The following is a 6,284-nucleotide window of genomic DNA, read 5'->3' on the forward strand; positions in this document are numbered from 1 at the left end:
ATGTCACTATATTAATTAAATTTTTTTCTCTTTATTCCACAGCACGGTGACCAGCACTCGGGAGCCTGCACGGTTGGACCCTTCTGCAGCGATCCCTGAGGAGACCGGCACAGAGGGACACTTCAAGCACCCCGGCACATCTGCACCTTCCCAACCTTCCCTCACATTCGATCCATCTCTCCCATCCACCAGCGCAGGAGCATCATGGCCACCTACATTACATGAAGCTGCTGGTGAGGAGAACGCTTTCCCTTTACCCCACCCTTCTGCCCCTGCCACCTCTAGTACACCTGCGGGTACTGGGCGGCAGCGGCAGAGGGGTCAGGAAAAGAGCTATGCCCCAGAGTTCTTGCATCTGAATGCATCTTTCCAGAACTGTCTCAAAGTCTTGTCAGAGCAAATCTCCGTAGGCTTTCAACAGCTCAACTCCGGCATTCTGGAGTTGAAGACACTTCTGCAAACAATGCATTCAGAAGCAAGATCTTCTCCAAACCACACCTTTTTCAGGTCTGTTGTGGAGCGCATGACAATGCTATCTCCTACCCAGCAGATGCATGTAATGCATTCGTGCCACGGTGCTCTACAGCAGGTTACCTCCCAACCTCCACCTCCCACCACAGTAGTTCCTCGACCTGCACCCCCTCCAGCCACTGTCCCTCTTCCCCCTCCTATTCCTTACCAGCCACCTCCTCAGTACCAGACACCTACCCAGTACCAGCAACCTCCCCAGTACCAGCAACCTCCCCAGTACCAGCAACCTCCCCACTTCCAGCAACCTGCCCCTTACCAAGCTCCTTCCCCGTACCAAACTCCGTCCCCCTACCACTTCCCAACCACATCATCTGCTACTCCAGTCCCTGCCCAACCCATCACTCCACCACCCACCACCTGTTCTGCTACCCACATGTCCACCCATTCTCTTGCTTTTTCCACCCCTTCACCTCTAACTGTTCCTTCCCCACCACGATCCCAGTCCTCTCTACACACTCCCAGTGTCGAAGTGTCCCGCAGCCCCTCCAGCAGTATTTCCACCCCACACTACACTAACTTATAAATGTGTGTCTTCAAATAAAAATGAAAATTTTTTTGGGACATTTACAGTTTAATAAAAAACAAAAGTTTTCAATAAAAGTTAAATTATTGGTTTACACTGGTTGTCTGTGTTTTATTTCTGCGGCAAAATATGGTTTAAAAAAAGGTTTACAGGGTAGACAAAAGGTCAAAAGGTATACAAAACAAGGTACATAACAGTGGGTAAAAGGTAATTAAATTTTACCTTTTGCCCACAGTTGTGTTCCTGGTTGTGCTTTACACAAAGTATTTCACCTTTTACCAAAAGTTGGGTATCTTGTTGGCGATTTCCTAACAATGTACACAACTTTGGTTAAAAGGTGAAAGACTTTGCCTAACACACAACTGTGGGCAAAAGGTAAAAATAGTTAAACCACGACAAGATAGACAACAAGATAGCCAACTTTGTTTGGAAAAGGTATATACTGTTGGTACAGAAGGTACACAACTTTGGTTAAGGGCAGAAATTTATTAAACTCTATCATCCTGCCAGTCTATTCTGCCTTGGGGTGACAAAGTATTGTGCAAAATTGTCCCTCATTCGTGACACCGTCACAAAACTTCGATTGGTAATGTTGTGGTAATCTTGCAAGGTGCTTTCTTCCGAGTCCTCAATGGAAATGGGTTCCTTGCACATAACAAAATTATTATTATTATTATTATTATTATTTATTGTTATAGCGCCATTTATTCCATGGCGCTTTACATGTGAGGGGGGTATACATAAAAACAAGTACAATAATCTTAAACAATACAAGTCATAACTGGTACAGGAGGAGAGAGGACCCTGCCCGCGAGGGCTCACAATCTTCAAGGGATGGGTGATAATACAGTAGGCGAGGGTAGAGCTGGTCGTGCAGCGGTTTGGTCGATCGGTGGTTACTGCAGGTTATAGGCTTGTCGGAAGAGGTGGGTCTTCAGGCTCTTTTTGAAGGTTTCGATGGTAGGTGAGAGTCTGATATGTTGTGGTAGAGAGTTCCAGAGTAGGGGTGATGCGCGAGAGAAATCTTGTATGCGATTGTGGGAAGAGGAGATAAGAGGGGAGTAGAGAAGGAGATCTTGTGAGGATCGGAGGTTGCGTGCAGGAAAGTACCGGGAGACGAGGTCACAGATGTATGGAGGAGACAAGTTGTGGATGGCTTTGTATGTCATGGTTAGGGTTTTGTAATGGAGTCTCTGGGCAATTGGGAGCCAGTGAAGGGATTGACAGAGGGGAGAAGCTGGGGAATAGCGGGGGGACAGGTGGATTAGTCGGGCAGCAGAGTTTAGAATAGATTGGAGGGGTGCGAGAGTGTTTGAGGGGAGGCCGCAGAGCATGAGGTTGCAGTAGTCAAGGCGAGAGATGATGAGGGCATGGACTAGGGTTTTTGCAGATTCTTGGGTGAGGAATGAACGGATGCGTGAAATATTTTTGAGTTGAAGTCGGCAGGAAGTGGAAAGGGTTTGGATATGTGGTTTGAAGGAGAGATCAGCATCAAGGATTACTCCGAGGCAGCGAGCTTGTGGGACTGGGGAGAGTGGGCAGTCATTTACTGTAATTGATAGGTTCGTAGGGGGGGTCACGTGGGATGGGGGAAAGATGATGAATTCTGTTTTGTCCATGTTGAGTTTCATATATCTAGTGGAGAAGAAGGATGAAATAGTGGACAGACATTGAGGGATTCTGGTTAGTAGGGAGGTGATATCTGGTCCAGAGATGTAGATCTGTGTGTCATCAGCATAAAGATGATACTGAAAGCCATGAGATTCTATGAGCTGTCCCAGGCCAAAGGTGTAAATAGAGAACAGCAGGGGCCCTAGGACTGAACCTTGTGGGACTCCGACAGATAGGGGGCGAGGTGAGGAGGTGGTGTGCGAGTGGGAGACGCTGAATGTCCGGTCTGTTAGGTATGATGAGATCCAGGAGAGGGCCAAGTCTGTGATGCCGAGGGATGAGAGGGTCTGTAATAATAGGGAATGGTCCACTGTGTCAAAGGCAGCCGACAGGTCCAGGAGGAGGAGGACAGAGTAGTGTCGCTTGCTCTTGGCAGTTAAGAGGTCATTGGTGACCTTAGTAAGGGCAGTTTCAGTGGAGTGGTGTGACCGGAAGCCAGATTGTAAGCGGTCGAAGAGGGAGCAAGAAGAGAGATGGGAGGACAGTTCAAGGTAGACGTGTTGTTCCAGTAGCTTGGAGGCGTATGGGAGAAGTGATATAGGGCGATAGCTAGATACAGAGGATGGGTCAAGAGAGGGCTTTTTGAGGATAGGTGTGATGGAGGCATGTTTAAAGCTTGAGGGGAAAACACCAGTTGTTAGTGATAGGTTGAAGAGATGGGTTAGGGTTGGGATGAAGACTGTGGTGAGGTTTGGGATGAAGTGGGATGGGATCGGGTCGAGTGCACAGGTGGTGAGATGTGATCTTGAGAGTAGAGTGGAGAGTCGATCTTCTGTAATGGTGGAGAAGTTGGTTTTGAAGGTGGAGGGCTGGGAAGTCGGGAGGAAGGGCTCTGGGGGTTGTTGACCAAAACTGTCCCTGATGTTATCAATTTTCTGCTTGAAAAATGAGGCAAAGTCTTCAGCTGAGATGAGTGGGGAGGGAGGAGGTGCTGGGGGGCGGAGGAGAGAATTGAAGGTGTTGAATAACTGTTTAGGGTTGTGAGACAGGGAGGATATGAGAGATGAGAAGTAGGTTTGTTTAGCTGTGGCGAGTGTGGTCTTGAAAGTAGTGAGGGACTGTTTGAATGCGATGAAATGCTCGTTGGAGTGGGATCTTTTCCATCTGCGCTCAGCAGCCCTGGAAGCTCGCCTCAGCTCTTTGGTCAGGCTGGTGTGCCAGGGCTGTCTGTTGATTTTGCGAGTTTTGGTATGTGTAAGTGGGGCAGCGGATTCCAAAGCTACAGCTATTGTGGAGTACCACGCACGCTTTGATCAGCTCGTCCACAGTTTCTGTCTTGAGGTTGATCGCAGTCAATAGGACCCGCCATTTGGCTGTCAGAATACCAAAGGAGCATTCCACCATTCTTCTTGCTCTTGTTAGGCGGTAATTAAAAATGCGTTTTGTTCTTGTCAATCCTCTGCTACAGTAGGGTTTCAAAAGGTGTTCTGACAGCTGGAAGGCTTCATCCCCTACACAGACAAATGGCATAGGTGGACCAGATGTTTGCGGCAGCGGTCTAGGTGGTGGGAACTGGAAGGTGTTTCCATATAGTTTACGCCCCATGGCAGACAGTTTGAAAACTTGAGAGTCATTGGAGCAGCCATAGGCCCCAATATCAACAGCAATAAATTTGTATTCCGCGTCAGCGATGGCCATGAGGACAATGGAAAAATATTTGTTGTAATTGAAATATTCCGATCCCAATCCGGCTGGCTTTACAATGCGGATATGTCTCCCGTCCACAGCGCCCAAGCAGTTCGGAAAATGACATATCTGTTGAAACTTTTCTGAAATTTCAATCCACCTCTCTGTTGTGGGCTCTGGTAAAAACTCTTCAGCTAAGGAGTCCCACAGTGCACGGCATGTGTGCTTCACTATTCCAGATATGGTGGAAATCCCGAGTCTGTACTGGAAATGCAGTGACGAAAGGGATTCTCCAGTTGCAAGAAATCTGTGGGGAATTAAAAAACAATAAATTAGTTAAAAATCACAGCATTGCATACCAAAACTCAGCTCTAACACTTGGAGATACAAACTACCACCAACAAGATTAGCAAAATAAAGGGGATGTAGTGGGAAATTAGTCAATTTTAATATAGTATGTTGCATACACCACCCAAGACTATATTATAGCAACTAAAGGACAGTCATAGACCAAAACTGGAATAAAACAAAAACACATGACCATAGTCCTATCATTAAAAATATTTTATTGATATACCATAATAATATAAAACCAAGGTTTAATTAAAAAAGCATCAAAACATCAAATATATATATGATAATATGCAAAAAAATTGAAGGGTCAGCTAACCATAATCATAAGAGAAGGTTACACATATGTGTAGAGTCCCATGCCACAGAAAAATATGCAAATAGTGTTACATAACGAATATAAAAATATATGTAATAGTGCCGTAAAGGTATGTGATAAAAAACATATATTAACAAAACGACATACAATTAGATCAAAGTGCAATATATGTGCTAACAAAAAACACAATTTGTGTGAATAATAAACACTAAAGTGCAAAGTGCAATAGTGTCCAGCAGGGGTTGCTACACATAGATAAAATTGCGATTTTGTGACCATGAACATATATCTCTTAACGAATGAGAGTGTATGAAGGCGCAGTTAGGAGATAAACAATCACCACAGGTAGTAGTAAACCAATCAGAAAAACGAAATGGTTGCTGCCAACAACCAGACTATAATGTTAAATAGTTATACCTGTGGATTTATAAATGCTCCTACACGCCAGAGGTAGCTGCCCTTCCCCAACGCGCGTTTCGGCCAATTGCCTTCGTCAGGGGGTGGATACTAGCAGAAGCCAATAGGTATTTATGTACCAAAGAGCCAATCAAGACTCATTAAACAAAATTTAGACCAATCACAGTCAGAAAGGCGTGGTGTTTCAATTATTATTAAAGCATATGCATATAATGCACATGACCTGAATTGAATGAAACTGCCACATCTAGCATTAAGACATTAAATACTGGTATAATGTAAAACCATCAAGTATAAGACACTGCACAGATCGCAGTTTATGTGGTGGCTGACATTGTGTATCAAACAGCCAATCATAGCCCGTAAAACAAAAATTGGGCCAATCAGCATCCAAGAGGTGTGGCGCTTCAAATAGTCACTCAGTCTGTACAAAATTGCACCAATAACTGGTAGCGTATCAGACAGCCAATCATAGACCTTCAAACAGAAAATGGACCAATCATAGTCTAGAGGGCGTGACGCTACGAACGATGTCTCCATTGGAACAAAAATGCGGATGCATACGTAAATACTTAATAATCACAACAACCAGCAGATGAATATCACAATGACACCACATAATACAAGGCTATGCAATTTACAGAAACCGCCATCTAGTTGGTAATTAACACAGATAGTTATAATGTGCAGTGTATAGGACTAGATAAACTTAATAACCAGCGGTTGTTACATATTTTTACAAAGCCGCAGTGTCTAAATATCATATCCCAAACTATATTGATACTTATTGCTTAAATAATACCACAACTGCCACATATAAATATTTAATGGTCACTGCAGCCAGCG

The 6,284-nt window shown here is 44.7% G+C and overlaps 1 long non-coding RNA gene across 1 annotated transcript; it reads right to left on the bottom strand.

Annotated features, from left to right (window-relative positions):
• Positions 1-1,081: 1,081 nt before the first annotated feature.
• Positions 1,082-5,653, bottom strand: LOC141053948 (uncharacterized). Its single transcript, XR_012221295.1, has 2 exons — positions 5,439-5,653; positions 1,082-4,658 (listed from the first exon to the last, which is right to left on the bottom strand). It is a non-coding gene; the product is annotated as an uncharacterized lncRNA (long non-coding RNA).
• Between the last annotated feature and the right edge of the window lie 631 nt (positions 5,654-6,284).

The sequence above is a fragment of the Dendrobates tinctorius genome, unplaced genomic scaffold (assembly GCF_039654945.1).
Source record: "Dendrobates tinctorius isolate UK_male_01 unplaced genomic scaffold, ASM3965494v1 ptg000173l, whole genome shotgun sequence".
Classification (NCBI taxonomy): domain Eukaryota; kingdom Metazoa; phylum Chordata; class Amphibia; order Anura; family Dendrobatidae; genus Dendrobates; species Dendrobates tinctorius.